The sequence below is a fragment of the Microtus ochrogaster genome, chromosome 18 (genome assembly GCF_000317375.1).
Source record: "Microtus ochrogaster isolate Prairie Vole_2 chromosome 18, MicOch1.0, whole genome shotgun sequence".
Classification (NCBI taxonomy): domain Eukaryota; kingdom Metazoa; phylum Chordata; class Mammalia; order Rodentia; family Cricetidae; genus Microtus; species Microtus ochrogaster.
The window spans coordinates 32,516,497-32,526,799 of record NC_022020.1 but is presented as its reverse complement, the minus strand read 5'-3'; the positions used below and the strand labels follow the sequence as shown (position 1 = coordinate 32,526,799).

The 10,303-nt window shown below is 45.7% G+C and overlaps 1 protein-coding gene across 5 annotated transcripts in view; it reads left to right on the top strand.

Annotated features, from left to right (window-relative positions):
• The window catches only part of Mcc (MCC, WNT signaling pathway regulator), a 279,416-nt gene that overhangs the window by 142,033 nt on the left and 127,080 nt on the right, over nt 1-10,303 (top strand). The window contains exon 1 of one of the 5 annotated variants that reach the window (XM_026783517.1): nt 2,035-2,055. The exons of the other annotated variants lie outside the window; for them this stretch is intronic. The gene's annotated coding sequence lies outside the window, so the exon portion shown is untranslated. Of the gene's footprint in view, nt 1-2,034; nt 2,056-10,303 lie in introns of those variants that run through there. 5 annotated transcript variants of the gene reach the window in all.

Genomic DNA, 10,303 nt, shown 5'->3' with positions numbered 1-10,303 from the left:
TGTGCACTCATGCACTCAGCACTACCCTGGTGAGACACAAAGGTTTTTCTGAAAAGAGCAGACGAGTGGGCCGTGACAGCAAAGCTGTTGATTTTATAAGAATGTGGGCGCATGGAGAGACCATTTTCAAGAAATCCCCGTTCCTGTCCCTAAAGAGCATGGTATTGTCAGAGCATCCGCTGGCCCGAGTGATGATCCTCCCAAAGATGTCCACAGCTTAATCTCCAGACACGATTAAGACCCTTAAGATGGCAGATTAGGTTGGGTTGTCTAGGTGGGGCTTAATAAAAAGGTAAGAGGGAGTCTGGAAAGTCATTGTTAAAGGAAAGAGGTGCGATGGTGGAGATTTGAAGATGCTGTGCTTCTGGCCATGAAAGTAGACGAGGTTGCAAACAGAAAGTGCTGGCAGCCACCTGAAGCTAGAAGACTTAAGGAAACAGATTCTTCCTTGGAGCCTCCCTTGGGAGCCCTGCCTGCCCGTTCCTTGGTTAGGCCCAAGGGAAGGCATTTCCAGGCCCCCGACCCCCAGAGCTGTAAGGTAACAAGCACATGTTGCTCGAAGTCATCAGGGCTTAGCCACTGATACACAGCAGTTAGACACTGACATGGAGCCTGCGCAATTTCCCAACTTGCAGACTGTGTTCGGCTCCCACCAAACAATGTGTCCTTGTCTGACTGCATTGTGTGCTTTAGATATCATCTCTGGTGTTCTTCGAGACCGCGAGAAAAGATGGGAGAATTCCCATTTTTAGAGACAAAGTGCAAATTGTTAAAGTCACACACAGCACAGTGTTAGAGGTAGGGTTCCATCTGGCTCACAAAATCCTGAAGTGCTCCCCACCTGTGCACGTGTGTGCATATGTGTGTGTGTGTGTGTGTGTGTGTGCGCGCACATGCATTTGACCCATACAAAAGGCATATGCTGAATTTTAAATGATTTAAGATGTAAGTGATATTTCTGTTACTCTCCCCCTCAAAAAAATATCCTAGATTTCCTACTGCAAATAGAGCCTTATGTTCAGGAATAGGAAAAACCAGCCTTAGTGAAACACTAGTATCTGGATTATCATTTTCTCCTCATTGCCATTGGAGTCGTCAGAGGGTCTGTGTTCCTAAGAGGGAAGCCTTTGTGACTGCCATTCATTCTTGGAGGTGTGGTGTGACCCTGGATTGGTATAGTAGATCTTGCCTGTAATCTCAGCACTTAGGGCTCTGAAGCAGGAAGAAGGCAACTTTGAGACCTGTCTGAGCTACGGCAAAACCCCGTGTCACTGTCCAAGAGACATGCCTTGTCAGAACATCTCAAAACACTGTTTGGATTCTCATCCCATGAGAATACCTTTTTAGGACCTGCAGGGAAATGGCCAGGTTGAGCGTGGAGGTAGGTGGAACTGGAAGCCTTCCCTCGTGGAAAGTGCTGCTTAGACCTTCTTCCCGTAAGGAGACTGATGTCCATGCCTGGACTGCCTGGTAAATTCGTTCTGTCACTTTGTGCCGTCTGTCTGCATCCTTCTCACCCATACTCAGCCTTGTGCCCTCGTTTCTTATGTGGTCACGTCCTGACGTGGACACGGATGCGGCTCGTGTCAGGGAGGGGCTCTGCCGTCATCGCTGGGCCACTGGAGAGCCCTCACAACTGTCATCCTCACTACCTTTGCCCTGTCGCTCTTTGGTTCACTTGTCCCTTCCTGGGTTCAGCTTTGGACTGCCACAGAGAGGGGACGGGACTCATTCGGAAGGCCTTCTAGGTGCCTGTGAATTCAGTGTTGTCAGTCCAACAACAGTGTTGTTGTCTACACCATGGCTAAAGAAAGAGATGCGGAACTCCCCTATTAGCCTCTAAAGGCACAGCAGGGAAGGAGAGCAGACAGACTGAGCCCAGACATTCAGAAGAAGGGTCAGAAACATGGCATGCTGATGTGGAGGCTAGTGGGGGTGAGCCCAGCTGTCTTCTCTTGACAGGTGTCAGTCATGTATAGAAAGAAATCACGAGCAAGGCAGCTAAACAGCCCCTCCCCCCTTCTTCCCAGTGACATTGGGGATGTAAATGCCAAGGTAGGTTGACTGTCATTTTTGCATTTGCTGATTTCTGCTCATTTCACAGTCTTCACACTATCTGTAGAGGATGGGCCCTGCCTCCTCTGTAGACACCTGGCTATGCTGTGTCCACCTTATAATCTGTCACTCATGTCAAAGGCCAATCTGTCACTCATGTCAAAGGCCATTGGCCTGACCCTGAAGATGGTATGTTCATGGTCATCGGTCTGTGTTCAAAGACACTTCTCTGCTCTGAAAACTGGGAGCCTCTTAACTATTATTCTTTGCCTCTGTGAGCCAGGCAGGCACCCTTCTAAAAGACCAGCTCTCACACACTGCTACTTGCCTCTGGTCACAGCTATTTCTCAGCTCCAGATGCTGTGATTTCAGATTGTTGGATAACTTTGAAAGACTGAGCCAACTTCAGCTACTCACTGCACCTGGACCTTAGTGTTGTCTGGCTGGCTTTATCATCAGAAGAGAAGCAGACAGTGTATAGCTTTTCACTCTTAGCCTGTAGTTCAGAAACATTTCCCCCATGGGTTGGGATTTTTTCATGTGTCGTAATCTCTACCCATTTCTCCATGGTATTCCAACACTAAGTCCTGTAGACTTATGGCCTTTCCTTTTCTATGTGATCTTTTCTTCCCTCCTGGCTGGCCAAAGATCCTGATCGAGGAAAACAATTGCTTGTCATCACTCCCCCCTCCCCCCCGTACACACATTTGCTTTCATCCTTCCTTTTAGGCCCATTAGCTCCTAACAGAAACAGAGTAAGAGAATAAGTGACTTGACAAAGCCATCCTGACTTGGAGCAGTCTTGTGTGATAGATCAAGCAGAAGTTTCTGTCACCAAGTCTGAATATGGTGGCTAGTTCATCTTACACCCTCAATTTGACTAACACTGTTACAGCAGCTCCAGGCTTAATATGTTAGGACCTTGTAGACACCTTAGCGCTTGATATAAATCGGTAAAGACTCAAGGTTGAGGGGTGGTGGGCTGGCGGTGATGAGGCTGGGTCTGGTAGGCTGCTGAAGTTTCCTGAGTGGTCTTTTAGACAGTGTAGCTACTTAGATAACCTGTGTCAATCCTGAGGCCTGGTCTCCTGCAGGAGCCTAACAGTGGTGATGTGCCCAGACTGCCACTTTGGGTGTGACAGTAAATTAAGGCCATAGCTAATAAGAAAGGAGTTACCGGTCTTCTGATAGTAAATCTGGCACCTATCCATGTCCTGAACCCATAGTGTTTCCATTTTCAAGTTGTGAAAGATAACCCCACCAAACTGGAATCCCTCTGTGTTAGTCAGTTTTCCATTGTTGGGACTGTACCCAAGAGAACCAGTTCAGGAGTGCTTGTCCTGGCTCACTACTTCAGAGGTTAGCCAGCCCCCATTGTTACCAAGGAGAGACCTGTACCTCATTGACAGCTAAGAAACAGAGAAACAGGAAAGGACCAGGCTGATATCCAGCCCCTCAAAGGCATGTCCTCAGTTATTTCCCCTGAACAGTGCCTACTTCCTGATGTCACGTTTACCTATGAACTCATCATTGGATCCATTGGTAAAGTTAGATCCTGTCACCTCTCAAAACACAGATGGATTTTGACATAATTAAGCTTTTAACACACTGGTTGTCAGCCTTCCTAATACTGCGGCCCTTTAATACAGTTCCTCACGTCGTACAGACCCCAACCATAAGATTATTTTTATTGTTACTTCAGAGCTGTAATTTTTCTACTGCTATGAATTATGATGTAAAATCTGTGTTTTCTGATGGTCTTGGGTGACCCCTGTGAAAGGGTCGTTCAACCCTCAAAGGGGTTGCGACCTACAGGTTAAGAACTATTGCTTTAACATGAGCTTTTTGGGGGTACATTTTTAGATTTAAATTACAGGACACTCCCTCAGCGTCTGGAACTAGATGCCTGTTTGCTCACTTGGTTCCCTCCCGTTTATTCTCTGCATATCTGAGAAGCGATTTAGGAATTCAAAGGCAGTATAACATAGTAACTTGATGTGGGGTTCAGAATTACCCACCTGTAAGTCAGTCAAAGGGATCTCAGATGATCGATGAAGTTAACTTCTCAGACTGGTTGTCCCGACTTCAGTAGTAAAGAGAGGGCATTTACAGACCCGGGTGGCCATCGCTGCCAAGCAGGCCAGTTCAGCTGCTTTTACTTCAAGTCAAGGAGGTGGTCTCCAGCTAGTCTTTAACCGACAACAACCAAAGGCCTCTGAGGAGTTGTAACAAGGTGTGAGGTCACATACAGTTCCTGGAAGGATGTTGCTTTGTTGCACGAACACTGGTTTGAAGTCTCTTGAAACAATGGAAGAGCAAGAAGTGCTGGCACTTTGAGTCTGTCTTTTGGCCTGCTGGATGCTTTGGCAGCTCTTTATGCAACACACCCATTCCATCTCACAGCTTAGCGGACAGCCTTGAAAGGGAAACTCTCTCAAGGTCTTGCATTTAAAAAAAAAAGTGTTGCATGGAGTTCATCTTTGTCCCGTGAACAATGTGGCTTTTGTTCCTCTCATTTATTTTTCTGTTATGTATCCATTGCTCATCTGCTTAAACACCTGAACTATTCTTCAGTCTGTTTTTACTATGAAATGAGCTCAGAATTGGTCTTTAGAGGTGGTAGTGTTGATTCCTGTCCCTTCCACTGTCCAATCCGACTGCCCTGGTCATGTGGACTCAGCCTTCGGCCACCTCATACTTACAAGATGGAGGTAATCAATGGCACCTGCTTTAAAGGGTCGGCCTGATGATCAGGAGGAACATGTGAACAGTATGTGTCCCATTGCAATTAAGGTCAGGTGACTTTTCATACCATAACCCTCTGTAAAACATTCGCTGCCTCCATCCTAATTTCCTCCCACCCACCTCCCCACTTTGGTGTTGTTTGCAATGCATTTATCGTGTATGAAAATGTAAATCCTGTGTCTTCTTGAAAGTTACTTAATACACAGTGTCAACTCTACAGCCATGCCCCTGTCACCTGTGGCCATCCTTAGTAACTGAGTCTAACTGCATGCCATTGTCTGGTGAAGCACACAACTGTGGTCCCAGCTTCCTGTTTCCTATAGTGCTATAGCCATCAGAATCAGTTTCCATCAGAATCAGTTTCTCTTTTGTTAAACAGAAGAACTTAGTTGGCCCCTTAGTCTTTGTCCTATAAATCTTGACCATGCCTGGTTGTGGCTACCAGGAGTGTGTAATGGATATGGGAAGGCTTGCAGATAATGTGGACAAGCTGGCACCGATTCAGACTCTATTTGTTCCTTCGGTTCCCATCTGAGCCCAGACCTCTTTGGCTCTAAATAATGTATGGCCCCTTTTACATCCCATTCCCAAAGCTGGGGTGGGGGAGGCTCACTGATGGCTGGCTTTACTCGCTCCTGCTTTCTCATTCTGTAGATGACAGTGGGGCACGGCCACACACCAGATCTGTTAACTTCCTAGTACGCATGGAAACTTTGACAGGCCTGGTGCACATGGCACGAGTCACTTAACTTAATGGCTCACACGTAACAATAATTTCCTTTTCAGAAAGAGCTCTTTCTTTTTTTCTGGCTTGGTCACATGTGTACATGTATGCTTTTGTTAGTGTATTTTATTACTGTCTTCTCTACCAGACAACTTTGGGAAGCCCCAGGCCATGGAAGTCTCCCTTGGCTGAGCTCTGAAATATACTGGGTTTTTTTGTTTGTTTGTTTTTTGTTTTTGTTTGTTTGTTTTTTATCTTCAAAACAGCTAGTGACTAATGCATTTTTTTTTTCTAATCCCCAGTGGCAAAACCCTAAACAAAGAGGAGTTTCCAGGGTCCCAGGGTGAAAAGTGACCCAGTGGTTAGTTCTGACTTGTGTGCATCCAGAAGCCAGCTTTGACCATCCCACAGTGTACGCCTTCTAATTTGTGGTGTTATCAGAGTTTGAGTTTTCACTTTGCTTTTTACGTTTTCAAATATGGGGGACTTATGGCTGGGGAGATGACTAGGTGGTTAAAAACATGCCCTGTTCTTCTAAAGGACCTGAGAAGATATTCTCAGCCCCGTGTTTACAGGTCACAACTGCCTGTATCTCTATCTCCAGGGGATCCGACACCCTCTTTTGGCTTCTGATGGTACCTGCGTTCATGTGTGCACACCCCCACACAAATACACGTAATATAAAAATGATGAAAAAAAATCAATCCTTAAATGCAGGAGTTCAAGAAGGGGTCGTCTAATTTCGGTATGGAGACTTCGCAGTCAGCTTTGAGATGGAGACAATCTGGCTGCTAACTTTGAAAGATAAGCAGGGATAGAGAAGGGTTTGGCTGGGATACAGGCAGGGATAGATGCAGCTGGATAACCATGCTTGAAAGGCAGAAGCAAGACTGGCAGTGATGGGGCAGGCGAAAGATGGCTTGGAAAACGCAGGCAATAAATGTGGAGGTGAGTTCAAGACAGTTGATTGGGACGAGATGTTGAGGGACCGCTACCATCCTTTCTGGGTACCAGTGCCTCTCAGGATTCCCCTAAAGCAGGGCTTCTACCAGAATGCCACCATGAGGCTGTCCTATGTGCTCACCATTGGGTGCCAAGCAGCAAACATCCCAAGTACCCTTTCCCCTCCCTTCTATATTGAAACCAAGAAAGTTTCCAGACATTACCAAATGGCCCCTAGGAACAAATGGACTCTTGGTTGAGGACCACTGCCCCCCAAGGATAACATGATTAGAACCTTTATCCTTGCAACAAGTAGTGATGTCCATGGCGACCCTCCAAAAGGTTCGTAACCATGTCCCAGCGTTTTTCTTTTGAAAACTGTATACGTCTCCAGTTTGTTGGTCTTAAATATTAAATTTTCATTTGCATCAAGTAAAGGAAGACTGGGGACCTAGCTTCTTGCCTGGAGTGCCTGATTTCACAGAGTCCATCCCCAGCCCTAAAAACAATAAAAAAAAAAATCAGGTAAAGGTGTTGCTCTAGGGCAAGCTTTTTATGCCTGCAAAGACCACATCACATACCAGGCTTTTGTTCTTGTTTAGAAGAACATGGTGCTAATTGAGGAGGGGTGAGGGCAGTGGCCAAAGAAAGAAGCCACTTTTGATTCTAATTCCAGTCACCATGCCTGATAAAGGCTTTGGGATGCCAGAGTTAAAGTTGCTTAAAGACACTGGGGAACAGTTTTATGTTAAATCCATTCATATTTAACACAGGCTCCAGGCAGTGGACAAGGGAGCTTGGGCAAACAAAACAAAATTGGTCAGCATCCCCCCTGAGCCTCATTAGTCATGGTTTTTGAGTGTTCTGTTGGTACATGCCCTGCAATCCACACTCTAGACTGCCCCTATTTAAGAACCATGACTGAGGAGTCAAGCTACAGAAACTGAACCAGATAAACTAAGATATAGTCAGGTCATTTGGAGGAAGGGTCGCTTGTTCTTCCCGGCCACCCGGCTATCTTAGACCCAAAATAATCACATGGAAACTGTATTAATTAAATCACTGCTTGGTCCATTAGCTCTCCCTTCTTATTGGCTAACTCTTATATATTAGTTTAACCCATTTCTATTAAACCGCAAGCTTGTGGCCTACCAACAAAGTTTCAGCATGTCTATCTCCGTGGCTCCATGGCATCTCTCTTACTCTGCCTTCCTCCTCCCATGATATAGGCTAAGCCAGTTTCTTTATTCACTTACCAATAAAAGCAACGCATAGACAGAAGGACCTACCACACTAGTCACTAGTCACATGGTTACAAGAATCTATTCTTGGGGACCCCTATAAGATCTCCCAGGGAATCTCCACCCTCACCCCACCTGAGTAGCTGCAGCTCCCATCAGGTCTACTCCTGGGTTTACAGATTGTTGGCTGCTCTGTCCGCTCTCCTCTACAGAAAAATAAATCTATTCCTTGTTTTTTATTCTCCTCTGGGCCCTGGTTGCTTGATTTGGGTGTGCACTTCGTTTGTCCATTTGTCCTTTTTCAAAATAGGGAACTTCCCAGCCTTCAAGCTGTCCCTATTTGAAAAAGCCCAGACAGCAAAGCCCCGCCCCCGTCACTAGTCAGGACTTAATTCACAATGAACTTAGCGTGAACTGCAATTCTTAAATCTTGTTAATATGTTTTGCTGTTGAGCCATATTTCTCTCTTGAACTCGTAGTAAATTGTTTTAGCATGTTTGGGGATGGCAGTGGCTCCCGAGCAATTGAATTTGGTAAACTGTTTCTCTACGTGCTCCTCGAGTTGTAAAATTTTGGAATCCTATAACCAGGCCATTCAGGATGTCAAGCAAAATAGATGGTCTCTTTGTGGAGACCTTTCTTTGGGGGTCAAGTCTGTGGACACAGGAAGGTCCTTGCTGCCTGCTGCGCTGACAGAGCCATTTGTTATTTCCTGCAGGTCCTCGGAGTTATTTTCTCCAGCCTTCCCTTTTACACAGCTGCCCCAGCATCCCCGATACCCCAGAGAACTAAAATCTCACCTTAGAGACAGCTTACAGTCTAGGGTTCCGAGTGGATGAACCCAGCCCCGTTTCGCTTCTTCCTTTTAAAGGTGAAGTCTCAGCTACATGAGGAGATCGAGGGTGTCAGGACTGGGATTTGATTCAGGCTGGGGTGTGGTAGGTAATGTGCCTGGTCACTGGTTCCTTCCTGGCTCTTGTCTGTTTCATTCAGGACAGAGAGTGGAGTCTGGGTTTGCATATGGGTAGAGATTCTGACAGAGGTGCCTTCTGGTTTCATTGTCAGTGTCAGGATAATATTGATTCCTTTATATAAAATTAAAATTATTTGATGATAGGTGCTTCTAGAATGGATGGTGAAGTTGAAACTGTTAGTTGTCTATTCTGTCAGTGTTATCCTAATGTTCCTTACAAAAAAAGTCTTCTATGCTTGTATGTACTGGGCTTAGGCCTGGACATCTCTTCTTCTGCTAGTTTTCATTAAAAGCCTTGTTTCTGTTTATCTCTACGGAATTATAGAAACCCAACAGTTACAAAAGCCACACGCCACCACACTAATTACCAGAGTAAAGTTTTATAAGTTGGCGTAATTTTTTTTTTCATACTCTTTGAACCAATCTAGGAAGAGAAAAGCATGCTTCCCTGTTAGGAAAGGAAACAATTGAATTTGAGAACAGAGTGGGGAGAATTTAAAAGGTTATACCACAGTTTTCTTTTTGGGGGGGGGGGGGCTGATCTTAAATGGAAACATAGCCGTGCGCTAAGAACCTGAATTACCCCCGTCATAGTTGAGTAAATTACTGATAGTGTCCAGATCTATCTCTGCAAATGCATGGTGCGAATCAGTGGAGAAATGGTACGCTAAAGCAAACTGTAGCATTATGAGATTGCAGGTCTTCGTTCGGATGCCCAGTCTGAAATCTAACAGCTAGCAGTCTCCTCTCAGGGGCTCTGAGGGGGTACCAATGGGTTTTGACACTGTGCTGGAGACGAGGTGAAAATTGTGTAGATGGAATCAGGACAGGGAGTGAGGTTGTAGGCCTGTAGAGACAGCTGAATTAGTCTTCCATTTCCTTCTCCAGACACTTCCCAGGCACAACATAGATCCCCGACCACCTTTGCTCTTAGTTCTGGCCTCCTGATCGTTCTGTCTGCCTGGATTCATTCTGGTCCCCCTGCCATGTGCTCTCCAGGTAGGGATTTTGAGTCTCCGCTCTTCTCCAGGGCTATCTCTGGGGATGGTCAGACTCTGGCCCTTTTGTGCTGGAGGCAGCATTCCTACCCACATGGCTGAGACTGGATTCTCATTTGTCATAGCATTCATTAGCCCAGGCCCCTCCCGAGGAAGGAGGAAGGCTTTTACAGAATGATGCTGACATTTTCTGAGGGATATAAGATAGATTCTACCCTTCTTTTTTTTTGAGATGGGAAATAATTTTCTTAGGAAAGGTTTGACACTCTCTCTGACCTGGCACCCAAAAGAAGAAAGGAAGACTTGCAATAAGAAAAAAGTCAGAATGTAGAGAGTTTCATTAGGAAAGAAAATTTTCTATGCCCTGTTCTCCAGCTTCAATGTTTCCAAGTCTGTGAATTAGCGCTCTTCTCTCAGGATGTGAGCGAGAACTTGCACTCTGGCTAACCTTTTAAATAAATAATAGTAAGAAGCAGATGGGCTCCCGAGACACCCAGAGGACCAGCTGCAAAGACCCATCACCCGGCAGCCATATTCTCTGGGTTACTCATACAGTGTTTCCATGTACCCTGGGTAACTCATACAGGGCTTCCGTGTGCCCTGGGTAACTCATACAGCGCTTGCT